The 14,839-nt window shown below is 47.2% G+C and overlaps 1 long non-coding RNA gene across 4 annotated transcripts in view; it reads right to left on the bottom strand.

Annotated features, from left to right (window-relative positions):
* Nucleotides 1–14,839, bottom strand: part of LOC119150325 — a 46,267-nt gene that overhangs the window by 8,093 nt on the left and 23,335 nt on the right. For 3 of the 4 annotated variants that reach the window (XR_005105019.1, XR_005105017.1, XR_005105016.1), the window contains exon 3: nt 14,646–14,814. This is a non-coding gene — a long non-coding RNA (uncharacterized LOC119150325). The remainder of the gene's footprint in view (nt 1–14,645; nt 14,815–14,839) is intronic. The other variant, XR_005105018.1, reaches the window with a different exon arrangement.

Below are 14,839 nucleotides of genomic sequence, written 5' to 3' on the forward strand. Positions count from 1 at the left end.
TTGTGGTTTCGTTTACCAGGCAAAAATGGTTGTGGATTTTGGCAGTCTGAGCTGGGCTATGGTTTCTGAGAATGCCTGAATGCGGTTCGTCCTGGGGCTTTACGGGTTACGCACATCACATCCCATTATACAGGTAATTTGTGTGCCGTGAAGATGGTGCGTGCGAGGGGTCTGTGTACAAAAGGAGTACAAGCCCAAGGACTTCCCGCCATGTGTTAGAAACACTGACCAAAACCATTTGCACTTTGATATTTAAATCAGGCTTCTAATATCCACGCTTGGAGACATATGCAAGTAGTTGATTTTTTGATCCCTTACAATTTTCTCTCTCTCCCCTTATTTACAGTAGGTACTCAGCATCTCACACACACACAAGTCAGTCAAATTATTCAAGTGCTTAAATAAAGATACAGTTGCCTGCTTGTGTTTGTCCAAAATTGAAAAAACATTGCCTGCTTTTAAGTTTAATTTCTCTTTTCCCTCAAGCACAGTCTCTCTCTCTCCCCCCCAAACACGCTGATGGAAAAAGGAATATGTGCAGATGGGCTGTTCATTTTCAGTCAGGTTGCTGTGTAAATACGGCATCAGGAAAAGACGAGTGCTAGGAACACATATGTACGCAAGGCAACCCAACCACCGCGTTTGGGCTGCCTCTGCATCGCTCAAGCATGCATCATCCAACCCAAGCTGAGCCGTATGAGACCAGAGGGAAATGTAGCTAATGGGGAACAAACTATTGGTAAATCGCATGCCTTTCACCCTTGTACAATGGGATAAAATAAATATGGATTAGTGCTGGGGTCAAAGTTTTTATGATGTGAAGTACTAGATGTACAAGTGCCTGAGTTTCTGGTGTTAAAAAAAAAAGAGAAATACTAGCTGTATAAATACACACATACAGATGCATCTGTATGTACACACATACAAAACATTTATATATATATATATTTGGGGTTTTTTTTTTCGTTTTGCAAAGCTCCCTTCAACATGTTTCGGCTAATTTCTCAGCTTCTGCATTGCAATTGCTAAAAATTTAATCACCTTATAAACTTCTGCGGTGACTAACGCCTGATCTATGCTTTTGGCACACCACGGTCAGAAGTTGTTTTAGCAACAGTGGTATGTAAAGCAGACGCACTATTTGTGAGGCTCAGAGCCCTTAAAAATCATTCCTTTCTCTCTGGGCTATCGACATTCCTGAGCGCTCACGACGCAGCTGCCGAGCCGCTGGACAGCCCACATATGGCCGTGCACTGAACAATAGCGACTCGCTGTTGTTCTTGGTATATGCATCACCATATGTGTTTATTAGAAACAGCAATAAAATGATGACAGGCTCCTTCAGCTATCCCCGCTGCTTGGGGAGAAGCAAAGTGAGGGAGTAAGCAGGATGAAACCAGAGGGTTCTCCCCAGCTTTGGGGGAGCTGGACGGTGGGGCAGCACAGTCCCGCTCTTTAGGGGAGCATGGCTGTTTCTTTATTGGTAATATTGCCAAATTAATCCTGCTCCTATAAACGGATGCCAAGCCTAAGTCCCCTCTCATTCCTTTTTATTAGAGAATTGCTGGAAACCTGGAAAAACGGATTCCTGAAAGTGTTGGCATCCAAAGTGCTGTTCCACCAGGGCTCACCTGTGTACAACCTGACCTGAGTCATGTGGCAGAAACCTCCAGACATTTCCAGGAGCTTTGGACGAGGACCACACTTGGCATGTATTTCCATCACAAGCACAACCAGCTAGCGTGGGGTCGCTCTCAGTTCCCCAAATTACAGACGCCTGGGTTGGGCACTCAGCATTTCTCAGATGGAGAGGTTGAGGTGGGCACTGGAGGCCCCCCAAAATCCACAAAAGTGGTGTAAGTCTGTTTTTCCATCTGTGCAGAGGCAAGGGAGAAGCGAGTCCTGGGGAAGGGCTGTTCTGAGTTGGCAGCAGCGATGAACCAAGACACGCAACCTGACCGCCTGAGTCTCCATGCACCCCAACCTGCACCGCTTCCCCTATTAGTTACATTTTAAAGCAAAAAGAGAGGAAAAATAAACTCTGGAGAAAACCCAGCAGTCAGTAAAAGGATGTACCTACATATGTAACGTAACGTAATTCTGATAACCTTGGCTGTTGTAAACTGTCTTCAGCCATGGGAAATCAATGGGACCCAGTACTTACACCCAAAGGCAGCCGCAAGCCTCGGCATACGGCATATTTTTTCATGTTCAGACCTTGATTTTCCTTGATAAGGAACAGAGTTTCCATCTTGCTGCCTTTTTGTGACCAAAATAACAAACCTTAGCCACTTGTAAAAAAAAGAAAGACAACCAAAATAATTTTTAAAAATGAGTTTGAAGTGCTGAGTTGTACTGGTTTTACTGCGACCTTCCAACTGTGGTAAGTATGCCAATTCCACCCTTACTTCACTTTTTTACTTCCTACCCATAAAAGTAAACAATTCAAGACGATGTTTTACATCCTTGAAAAGTTCCCAAAACTGGATTTTCCACTGAGGCTGCAACTCCCTTGGCTTGCGCTTTTTTTTTTTTTTTTTTGTGAGTGTAGCACAAATCAATTTTGTGACTATACCGAAACCATGATGCTAAATTCTATTATCTTTAACTATATTGCTAACAGAATAAATTGTGTAGCAACTTAAACCTCAGCAAAGTCCCTGCCTTATTGCCCCATCTGCATGTAAGATACTTTTTACAGGCTATTGTTTCCTCCTCACAAAAATCTGAAGTTTTGTTTTGTTTTTTTTTGTTTTTTTTTTTAAAATGAACCCATCCACTACTTCTCTGCTTATCAGCTTGGAAATGTTTCTGGTTTGGTTTCACACAGTTTGATAACTTTGTCTTGAATAGATCTTTGTCTTGGCTTATTTTGTCGGAAGCAGTTGTTTTTCAACAAGCACCTCTAATTCTGTTTCCTTTCAGTTATTGTCTCCTGAAATATCAACACATCAGTTAAAAATAATGTGTTTACACCTTTGGAAAGGCAACAGTGGATCAGGCAACTCATTGTACTCCTTATTTACTATCGGTAATCCCCATCCCGCACCCACAAAAGGCAATCAGGTCTTTGCCATTGAGTGAAATAAAAGCAGGATGAGACCATATGGTTCTTGTTAAACGAGCCTCATCTTCCTATTGTTAATGCTTATCTCCAAAATAAAGTATTTCTGCACAAAACATATTCCCATAGCATGTTCTCTTTCCAATGACCAGCTGGTTGCCAGTTTGTTATTTGCACTGCAGTAGACCACTTTCATCTATTTCTATTCCAGTCCAAGAACACCATTTGTACATTGTCCAACTTGGAAATGTTAATCTGACACCATTGGTCACGGGCCTTTTAACTTCACGTGGCAAACATCCAGCTAGCTGCCAGTTGAGTATTTACACTGGAATCTTTCTGAGCCCAGAAATAAACTATTTGTTCACCATAAACATCAGCAACACGCCAATAATTTCTGCAACACACATGCAGGAAGGTACAGCCCACCGCACTTTGCTGTGGGCTTCTCCATAACCTCCTAAGTAGCTCCTTGGGGAGATGCTGCTTGTCTTGAGCCAAGATAAACGCATCTATTTACCTCTCTGTGCGTGTACATAACTTTTATTTACATTTGCGGGAGTTACACATGCGAATGGAAAGGCAAGAAGAGGGACCCAAATGAGGACAGTTGGGGAGGGGTCTGACAGCTTCTCCCGAGACCCAGGACTGCCTGTAAAGGGCAAAACACCAGGCAAACCCTAAATCAAAAAAATACCCAGTTGCTCTGGCATCGTCCACGGTTCCCCAGGCAGGACCACAAGCACAGGGGTCAGGATTCCCGCCGGGAAAGAGGCAACGCTGGATGTACTTGAATGCAGCTTTTCAGAAAGCAGAGTGGCATGAGTCCTACGGGATTTTGCTTAGGAGATCGCTATTACTTCCAGCAATACAATTTATGCTTCCTGAAAGAATATTATACTTCAGGCTCTTTTCAATGAAATAAAAGACCGAAGGGGGGAAAAAAAAAGGTTATGCTTGGTTCTGCGATTTAACTTAAGGAATGTTATGCAGTGGCAAGGGTGTGTTTCATGTACTTTGTTCGACACTGTTAAAATAAAACATTTCCTTTTTACATATTCCTGCGGTGACCTGCGGATGGGAGAGGCCAAGGAAAGACTTCAGTGAGTTCAAAATGTAAACTTAAGAAATGGAAACCCCTCTTTTAAAGAGAAAAGAATAACAATGATGCCCTGTTCTTCCCTCCGCTTTTCCTATGTAGTCAGATAACAGTACCCATCGCCTGTTGCATTACCTTGGTTGTTCCAAGTGAAAAAGCCCCAACATACCAGGTTAGAGGAGAATTGGCCTGACAGAAGTACTGTAGCAAAAGTTCAGAGGACCATTCGGGATTTATGGCTGATCTTACTGTTTAGGGACTTCTCAGCACCTACCTGTGCATTTAGTTCAGCATCCCCATCCCCCTGCACTTTACAACCACCAGGAAAATGCCAGTCAAAAGGCAAACGCTGGCCAGCCTGAAGAGCAGGACCCTGCAAATGCACGTTGTGTGAGCTAAGAGGAGGTGTGCAGCCCACGTCAGGCTGAAAACCAGGACTCCATGGGTGCCCCAACCAAACTGGGATGCTGTCCCAGCACAAACTGCAGGGAATGGCAGCCATAGCTCCCCCCACCCCTAGGGACAGCGACTCTTGAGCAAAGCCCAGCAATGTACTTTGCAGGCTGAAACCCTCTGCCCTGGTGTGCACTGGAAGAACGCAGCACCTGCACCGCCAGCGAGCAAGCACCTGAGTTCTGGTGGCCCCCACTGACCTGCCTAAGCTATGAATGCCCAAAGAGCGGCTGCACACATTCCCTCCAAACCTCCCAGGCTCTACTCCAGAACCCACCATGGAACGGGGACTATTTCCAGTGCTAGGGACGTGACTTACAATGGGATTTGGGATCTTAAAGGCTCAGATGCTTAAAAATTTCCCCTTTGCTTGTAGAAGGCAGGTAAAAAAAATGCATTTCCTACCCACCTACAGCGACCGACAGAATGATGACAGGAGACACTCACTGCTGCCAGATACTCCAGTACCTTGGGCAAAAAGCAGCTGTCGTGGGAAGCCAGGGACTTCTCTTCCCAGTGCGGCAGCTCACTTGCTCCTGCAGTCAATGGGATTTCCATACAAGTATACCAATTTTAATTCTGACCTTTGCTAACTTCCCACTGCTTGATTTTTTTTGCACCCTCTGTGTTCCTTCAATTTAGGAGAATGAAATATATACAAACATGTAACCACCTACTGCGCACCAAAATTTTGATAAACATACATTTTTCTTACCTCACCTAAGGCTCCTCTTGCAATCAAATGAAGGCGAACAAAATATTTTGACGTCTCAGAATACATTCTCTTTTCCAGGAGGGCAAATAAATAGACCTGACATAAAATAATGTCATAACAATCAGCAACTACAACTCGATTCTCACTGCTGTAACTTGAAACTCGTAAGAGAAGGTTAAAGGAACCCACGTCTGAATGCCCGGCCACTAAAAAGCCATCCACTCCATTTCTGCTGGGCTTTTCTGTATGGCTACATCCTACCTGGGGCAACCTCTAAGCTAGGTAAAAGAGCAAAATATGGCCCCCAAATGCTCCAGAAAATGTGACAATTGGCAACTGGCCTCATTGGCCACAGCCAGGCAACAGGGAAGGGGAGCAGGCAGAATCGCAGACTGAGGAAGGGCACCTGGGCTCCAAGGGAAGAAGAAGATCAAACCCCTTTCAGATGCAATCCGCTTACCAGGGGAAATCCCAGAGTCCGCGAAAGGGTAAGGGGCCTGAGAAGTGCAATGAGGGGACTGGGGAAGAACCCCAGGCTGCCAGAGAAAAAAGTTGAGTGGTTGAAGAAAGACTCGGAGAACTTAAAAAGAGAGGCCTGGGGCTAATCTTCCTGCTGGTTTATTTTTTCCCCCTGTTTGTTTATTTGCTACAAGTCAGATTTCGGAGCAATTAGTAAAATATCATGCAAATATTCCCTGTGTGACTGCACATGAATAACTTTAATTTTGCTAAACATTTGTCTCGTTGTTCTGAAATACATCTGCTGTTTGCATTAAGATAATCTGCTAAAATATTGGGAAGTAAATTACAGTTTTTATAAGATATTTATGAAACAACTTCTTATTTGTATATTAAATATCTCTGACTATCACGGCCTGGGTTTTTGGCTGATGTCTGCCTTCCCCAGGAGCATCCGTGCCCTGTTTCAATTACAGACTGGGCTGAGTACCATCTTGTGGAAAAGCTCCAACTGGCTGGGAATGGCTCAGTGTACACTCGTAACAGGCTGAGGGAATAGTACCAGAGCTGCCAGCAGCCTATGACAGAAAAAAACCCCGACAAAAACCCAACCCCAAAACAAAGCACAAGCTTGCACATGTGCACACATGGCATAGCATTTGCAGAAGTTCTGGCAGGACGCTGCAGGAGCATGTGTTGCCCTGCTCAATGCCCTTAGGGAGAGACAGTGACAAGGCTTGGAGGTTCCTCCCGGTCCCTGCTTGGTGACCGTACACCATACCGGCAAGTAAACAAAAAGCCTTCTTGCCTGTTTCATCCTCTCAGCGTTGTCCCATTCTCTTTGCATGCAGAGAAGCCCTCAGGGGTTGGGGAGAGATGCGTTGGTTAGTATTGCCACAGCCCAGATGAACTTGTCTGTAGCCCTGTTTCCAAGTTTCCAAAGGAGAGGTGGAAGAGCAGGTCATTTGACATCTTCCAGCGCTGATGTCTGGGGCAGGACCAGTAACGATAACGCTAAGGGCTGCACCCCACGGGAGGGAGATGGGATGGCTGAGGAAGGTGACGGATGCAAAACAAACAGCTCTGTGTGCTGGAGGAGCTGGAGGATGTTGCTGGACAACGGGGACATATCTGCACTAACTTCTAGCATGGGTAGATACAGCTGTGGGAGCTCAGGGTGGGCAATGCAACCCTCTTGAGATGCAGGTCAGTCCTAGATCACTGCCACAGTTTGCTCTAGGCAGGATCTGCATTGCTGGCAGCACCCAAAGCACTTCAGTTAAAGTTAGCTCACGTGTAGCTGCATGAGCTCCAGCCACCTGAGCATGGACACATCTGCAATATTAAACGTTAGGCCTACAGCCCTCTTAAAACCCAGCCTGGAGTGCTCAGGAGCTGCCACGGCCCCACAGCCAACGTGTAGCTAGGCTGCAAGGGGTCTGTGAAGCCACCCAGGAGTTTATTGACTCTCCGACCTTCTCTGATGACCTGGGCCCTGTGCCCTTGTGTGGAGAGGCTCCAGCTGCAGGCTTCTTGTGCGGACACACGGCGTACCTGGCTTGGAGGGTTTGGGGGTGCAGTTCAGCGATGCTGGCAGCAGAGCTTGGGTGTGCAAATGGCAGATCAGGTACTGCTGAGCCACCTCGCCTGGATTAGCACCGGCAGGATTAGCATCATCTTGCTTTACATCCCCGCAAGGCGGCTCCATCCCTAGTGCCCAGGTTAGAATCGAATGTCCACTTTAAAAGTGAATGGGGTGAAATGAGAAGAAGAGGGAAGAAGAGGAAGCCCGAGATGCTGGGGTTTGCATTCAGATGATCTAAATTCTGGATGAAACAATCTGTGAAAAGAGGTGAGGAGACTGAAACCCTTTACCACCACTTACCACCTTAAACCAGAAATCCCTCTCTGGTTTGGTATTAACGTTACCTACATGGCGTCCAGCTTAAAATGTTACGAGAAGGGTGGTACATGATGGCTCACGCTCCTCTTGCTTGTGCCCCACAAGTGCCCGTGCCACGGCTGGGCTGGCCACACGTCCATGCCCAGGGACCCTCAAAATGAGGCAGCAGGGTTGGGAAGCAACTAGGGGAGGGGGTATTTCAGCCTGGACCAGTTCCCCGATGCTAACAACAAAATAATAACAGCCTGGGGCTGCGTGGCCGGGTTCGGGCTGCCTCGCTGAGCCCTGCGCGCCGTGCTGAGTCCTGCCTGCTGTCCCAGCTTCGCCGAGCCAAGGACTCTGGCGGGGACCACACCGGCAATTGTGCAAGCCTGCTCGGCCGCAGATTTCCTCTGGCACCAGCAGCACAATAGCAGGCCTGTTGGTAAACAGGAATTGTTTCCCTGCCACAATAAGGCTCGGGATGAAATCATTCCCCGATACCAGGCAGCCTCGACGTGCCTCCTCCGCTCCCCACCCCGGTTTAGATGGTAGCGCCTTCCTGCTCCCTGGGGGCCTCGAGTCCCTCATAAAACACAACATAATAAAACAAAGTAATAATGGAATCCATATAAGGCTTGATGTCTTCATTGCTCCTTCGAAAAAGTGCCAAGGGAGCTTCGCCTGAATACGGGCAGCAGGTTCCCAGCGTCGGCAAGGGTTTTTTTAGGAGGAGGAAAGGACATTTTTCAAGCTCCGGATGCCAGTATCCATCTTGCCCATCCGCAGCTGTACACCTCCAGTGGCAAGAAACAGGTAGTTACGGGAGATGGATCCCCGGGTCTGGCAGATATACACAGGGTTAAGCTCACCTTAGCACCTAGGGGCTGTGGGGAAGGGGATGGCTGCTGACAGCCCCACCGGGGAGGGCTTCAGCCAGGGCTGGCCCACGCGCAGCTCCCCGCTTCCTGGTGGCATCGGGGACCATCAGGCTCTCGCAGAACATTTTGTGGTCGGGGTAATTGCATTGTGTTGTCTTAAAACTGCCGAGGCGTGGCCCTAAATAAAACCAGACCCCCGGCCCCACTCCAAGCCCAGCAGCCCCCAGCTCCCCGCGCACGCGGTCTGAGGCACGGCCCCGGCCGGCCTCCCTGCCCTGCTTTCCTTTCAGTCACAGGGTCATTAACAAATTTGTAATTGCATGGGGGGAGGGAAAGATAAACACATGATTTGGGACAAATATATGCATGTCATGAATATATATGTATATACACACGCACTCTTTCTCTCTCTCATATCTCTTATTTTTTGCTCACTGGTGTCCTAGGACCCAAATGCAACACTTCAGTTATTTGTGCTGGGAGTGCCAAAGGAACCTACCATTTATTTATACAGTTAAATCAGCTGCAGATGTGTGTGTGCTTTTTCCTTCATTCTTTCTTTCCTTCAGTGTTGGCATTTCTGACATCTCCCGTTTTGGGTTTTTCCCCCCCCCTCTCTCATTCAATGAGGGCATCTGAAAAGCATTGGGACACTGCCCGCTGCTCCGTCCCTGGTCCTGTCCGCAGGGGCAGGCATCCCACATCACTCTCACAGGGCTGCACTCTCCTCCTGCCCCAAAGCAAGGGCTTGACAAATTAAGCCCTCAAATACCAGGAATCGAGGGGAAAAGGAAAGTTTCCTGCACCGCAGGAGCCCAGGAGAGCTGCCCTGGTGAAGGAAGAATCGCAGCGGAGATGCCGCAGCTCACCGCACCCGTGGGCATGCACCAGAGGAGCCAGGGACAGAGCATCGCACTGTTCCCTGAGACGCCCAGATAACTTTGGTCCCTAATTAACAAGCTTCCCCTCTCCATTTTCTTTTTTAAAGACATTTTAAGTGACCTCTTCTTTTTGTTTTTTGGGGCAGAGAGAGCATGGAGCATCTGCCTGAGCTGGGCTTTGGCAAAAGCTGGTGCCTTGGAGGGCTCACCCCCGCTGTCGCTGCAACTTGCTTGCTGTCGCTGCAACTTGCTTGTATCAGCCTTGTTTGGTGGTTTGGATTTATCCCTGCGAAAACCAAGCTCAGTGTTAGGTAGGTGACACAGTGAAGCCAGAGATGCCCATCCAGTTTTCAGAAGTACTGGTTTTCATTCATCTCATTTTTCATTTTTCTCATTATTTCCCCCCCCTCCCACCCCCATTGTCCTGCTTCTTTTCTTGAAGCAAATTCTCCAGAGCAAGGTACCAGCTGCTCCAGGCAGCACACTAACAATCACCAGCAGAAATCAGGACAAACATGTTCTACCCCTTTTGGCAGGAGAAGGCAATCTCTTTCTGCTTTACCTGGAAGACAGTCATCAAGGCTTAGCAGCCCCGGGAAGCAACTTAACACTAACTACAGCCAGAAAACACACTTCAGGGTTTTTTTGGCAGGAGACTGATTCAGAAGACTTAGAACCTAAGAAGGTTTCTTAGGATCTATCTGAATGCTTAAATGATGTGATAGAAGCATTTAGGAGATAGGAGTATTAGCAAATGATGATTCAATGATTCATTTTTAAACTTTCAGATGTACCTAAAGCTGATGTTCACATGCTGAAAGCCCCCTCGCTGTCAGAGAGCTGGAGGGTGAGCGATGCCATGGGTGTGGGGTGCTGGCTGCATCCCCGGGGCTGCTCCCGACAACCCCATCCACCCCACCGAGGCAGCCTGGCCACTTTTTAAAGCCAAAGATCATTACTCCAAGGGCTTTTCCAAGCACTACTTGCAGAAATCCTCTGGTCACGACATCACTGAGGCAGTCTCTTTGAATTCACCATACATGTATGTATGGATAACGTGGTTGCTCTGATTTGCTTTGTAGCAATTATCCACTACAAACGATATCTAATCTGGCTCATTCTATATTACCTGCAAAGATACAATACCTATAAAGCAGTTTCATATATACATGTGTATACATGCAGAACCTCAGAATGTACTTAAATATGTATATTTATTATATTTTGTTATGTACCTACATTATATAGATTTTTCTTTTTTATGTTTTTTATGTTTATCTCATAAAAATGGTCAGAAGCCTAAGCATATATGCATATGTATGCATGCATACAGAGGTATAACATGTATATTCAACAATATGCAGTGTGCCTATAAATATGTACACATGTACACATACAGGCATATATATACACACAGATTTACACACACGCATACACATGTATATGTATGTATGTATGTGTATCTATCTATATGCATGGGCACATGCTGGGTTTATAAAGACGACTGACTACCAGAACACTTTTCCACAGCACGCCGAGTCCCACGATACAGACTATAAGGCTTCCCAACAGCTCCCAGGCTGGACCTGTAAGCAAGTCCACTTAGGCACAACAGCATTCCCCCTCCTACACATTATGAGCTGCTTTCATTAAAATTCAACACTTATTTTAAGAAGCTTTTCTTGCAGACACTACTCACAAGCCCGGTTTCCCTCCTGCTTTCAAGAAAGCAACACTCTACCTGGGGCAAGGGCAGCGTAACCAGACTGGGTTTGGTTATTGGTACCCAGCACTGATGGCTGGCTTTATTGCATTGAGCTGGCATCCCCAGAAGACCTGAAATGTTTTTAAAATTATCTCTAAAACGACTTTTTATGCCTTATTCTCTAGCAGGCACATTGCAGACAGCACGCAGGCTCCCCCAGTTCCACCCGGCCGGCTAAACTCTGTATTTTTTGTGAGTTTTCCATGTCTAAACCAGCTTGTCTGCTAGCTGCTGAGGGCCTTGCTCTGCAGCGCTTTGGCACCTTCCCGGCGCGGGCTGTGCTCCGGCTGCCTGCCTCACTGCTGGGGAAAGTGCCGGCAGCTGGTGGGGAAAGGGGCCCGGGCTGCGGCGCTGCAAGGCACTGCAGTGCCATTTTGAATTAAAATATTTATTCCTGACATTTTGCGAGAGGGGAAGGTAAAAAAAAAAAAAAAAAAGCAAAAGCTGGCTGTAATTCAAAGTCTCTGCAAAGTCACTGGGAATCTTCCAAAAGCCTTCAGTGAGAGCAGGACTAACTCCCCCCATATATACATAAAATTTGTTGTCTTTTGCATATCAAAGTGGTGAAGCCTCTGCTCTCTTCAGCTATTGCTTTAAAATGTGCTATACAGAGAGCCTTATCTCTCCAGAAAAAACGAAAAGGCTTTGACAAGGAAGACCAGCTCAGATGCTGAGACAAACTTGGCCACGTTCCTGCAGTGAAAGCAACGCCAATAAAGATGTGGGCTGGTCTCTAGATGCTGTCGATAATGCAATTTGGACGGTTGTTCGAAAACTCTCGCTACGTCCCTGTTGTTGTTTACAGTAATAAACCCTTCATCATCCCCTCCTCTCCACCCTCGCGCCCCCTCCTACGCGTGCAAGGACGCCATATCACTGCCAGGGTGCGAGGGGCTGAGATGGCTCCGTATTTCTCCCAGCCACAGTAGCAGATACTAAAGAATCTACAAAAGCAAGAAAAATGAAGTTGGCGAAAGGAAAATCTTCCCAGCCCATGTTGCTTGTTGAACTGAGCAGCTGCACTCAACTCCCAGTTCCACCTTCACCTCTACAGACAAGGCTCTGTAGACCAGCTACAACTCTACCTTACGAGGAAATTTCTGTGAATTTTTCTGCAGCCCTCCTCCTTTCTAGCGAGCTGCTCACTGGTGCCTGTGTACCCTCTTAGTACATTAATTCTGCTGGAAATCTGGTCAATAATTAGGCTGATGAGATAACCTATTAAAAGGACCTAAGTGCAGCCAGGTCACCCACTCCACCACGAACTTCTGACCAGATGAAGTGATAAAAGTCAATGACCCCCAGCCCCCAAATCCTCTTTTCATGGCAATCTGAGCATATGTTGCTCCAAATAGAAGCAAGGAACCCGTGTCAGAAAAAGGCACATTTATGAAGTGGGGGTTTAGGACAGGATTGAAGCGAAGTGTCAGTGCTGGAGGGGGGGTGGGGCTGCTGATCTTGCTGGTCTGGCCGTGTTGGGCTGCATGGTGGTGATCAACAGAGTGGTGAGACAGGAGCAGCAGATGCTTCCCCCCAAAAGTCACTCATCTATTCATATATACATGGACACACACGCACATATAAAACCCCACTGTGAATCCACAAAACCCCAAGGATGCCCACGGGCTGATCTTCATTAGCATTTGCACAGACCCCCCCCACTTCCTTCTCTTGTTTCTGGACACTGAAAAACAATAGCGTTTTTTTGCAGCTTCTTGAAATATTTTCAGCATGTGTTGGGCCAGCTTTGCTGGCCCAGCTTTCCCGTGCACCTTGGGAATTATGGAAATGCCGAAGACTGATGGAGCTGCAGGGGAGAGCGGTGGCACGGTTATGCCCAGGCCAGCAAACAGAAGAGCGTTTCCAGCGTACGCTGAAAATTCAGATTCTGTCCAAGTCTTTGGAGAGCAGATGTCAATTATGAATCACATGATTACTCTGCCATATTTTTCCTGGTTATGCTCATTGACTTAGATAAGGTATCATTTTTCACCTACAAAATATGTTGCATATACAATAAATAATATGCACAGTACCATAATAAATATTCAGTATATATGGTGTGTGCATTATAGTGGTCCTGGTAGAGTTATAGCAGAACAGTCAAGGCTGAATTGGCATTTTCATTATGAAGGCTGATAATTCAAGATCAGTAGCAAAAGACAATGAAATACCATCTGCTCGCACGCAAACAGCTTTTACAGAGGGGGTTTAAGGTCTTGATGCAAGCAGTTCTGCATAGAGGGCAAAACCGAGAGAGCTCCTGAGACACTGTCTCTCACTGTCAAAACTCTCCACCCCATTTTGTTCCTACTTAGACAGCAGTTGATGCTTTTCCTAAATCTCCAGCTTCTGGAGCCAGAAGATATTGTGAGCATCAGTGTCCTCACAGGAGATATAAAGGAGTATTTTCTAAACTTTCTCCCACAATAGAAGAGCTTCCAAATGCAAACTCTGCAACTCAATGACCAACCTACAGATGGGGTTAAATAGTTTTCTCTGCCACACTTGGAATTCTCCACACTGAGGATGAGAAAGGGGCGCTCAGCTCTCGCTGAAGGACAGAAGGGTTTGGGCTGGGGCCAGCGCCGACCCCTCCCAGTGGTACCAAGTTCACTAACTGGCATTAGGTCTGCATCTACTCCCTTACAGTAGCCCCTGGGGCTAGTTCAGGTCTGGCACGTTATATATTTCCAAAAATCTGGCCTTTTTGTACAGAAAATTCTTGTTTCTCTAACTACTGCTGCCTCTTCGGTGCCATTTCTGCCATAGCTTGACCAGAACTCAACGAAATACTCCCCACCCAACGCACTACTCCTCACTCAGCCATATGGCTGGTTTACACAAAGCCCTCAGGTTTACACAAAGCCCTCACAGCCTTTTTGGTAGCCTCAGGCTGACCCTCACATCCCTGCTCCCCACCTGATGGCCGCGGCACCAGGCGGAGGTTTGCACAGCCACGGCCCCATCTCAGTGGGAAGTTTCTGGAGCACTGTCAGGTCGGAGGGGCTCGGAAGGGGGCTGGCTGGACCCAGGTGAGCGCCCGTGCTGGGGGCTGGGAGGAGGCTGTGCTTTCCACCAGAGGGTGTGAAAGAACTAGTGGGAGGTCTGGTGGTAGGTGGCAACCTCTTCTTTCAGCACAGCTGCTTGCAGAGGGCATGTCTGTTTACACCTTGAACTAATCACAGTGACAACCAGCAGCGAAAACCTGGATGCGGGGAAATACATGGGAATTTTGCCCAGACTTTTCCCTTGAGCTGTTACACTTGTGGTTTGAACACTGAACTGGCGTTTCTTCCAGTACGTGGTACCTTTCCCTCCAACAACAAAATTCATGCCCGTTTTTTAGCTCACACCCAGCAGGCACCTAAGCATCTTCCCGGTCCCAGTGCAAGAACCAGACAGCGGCGCTGCAGGGTGTAACCACAGGTACACCAAGGACCCACCTCTGACTGCGAAACTCCTGGCTGCCCATCCTGGCACATCCAACAGGTGAGTCTGCCCCAGTTTTGCAATCCCCTCCTTCGCTGGCTGGCTCCATATTGATGATAAGTATTATTCGCACATCATCGCAGCCTCAGTTCGGCAGCTCTTCGAGCCTGTTTCCAAAAGAAGCTGTCACAGACAATAAACACCAAAG

The sequence above is a fragment of the Falco rusticolus genome, chromosome 6 (genome assembly GCF_015220075.1).
Source record: "Falco rusticolus isolate bFalRus1 chromosome 6, bFalRus1.pri, whole genome shotgun sequence".
Lineage (NCBI taxonomy): Eukaryota > Metazoa > Chordata > Aves > Falconiformes > Falconidae > Falco > Falco rusticolus.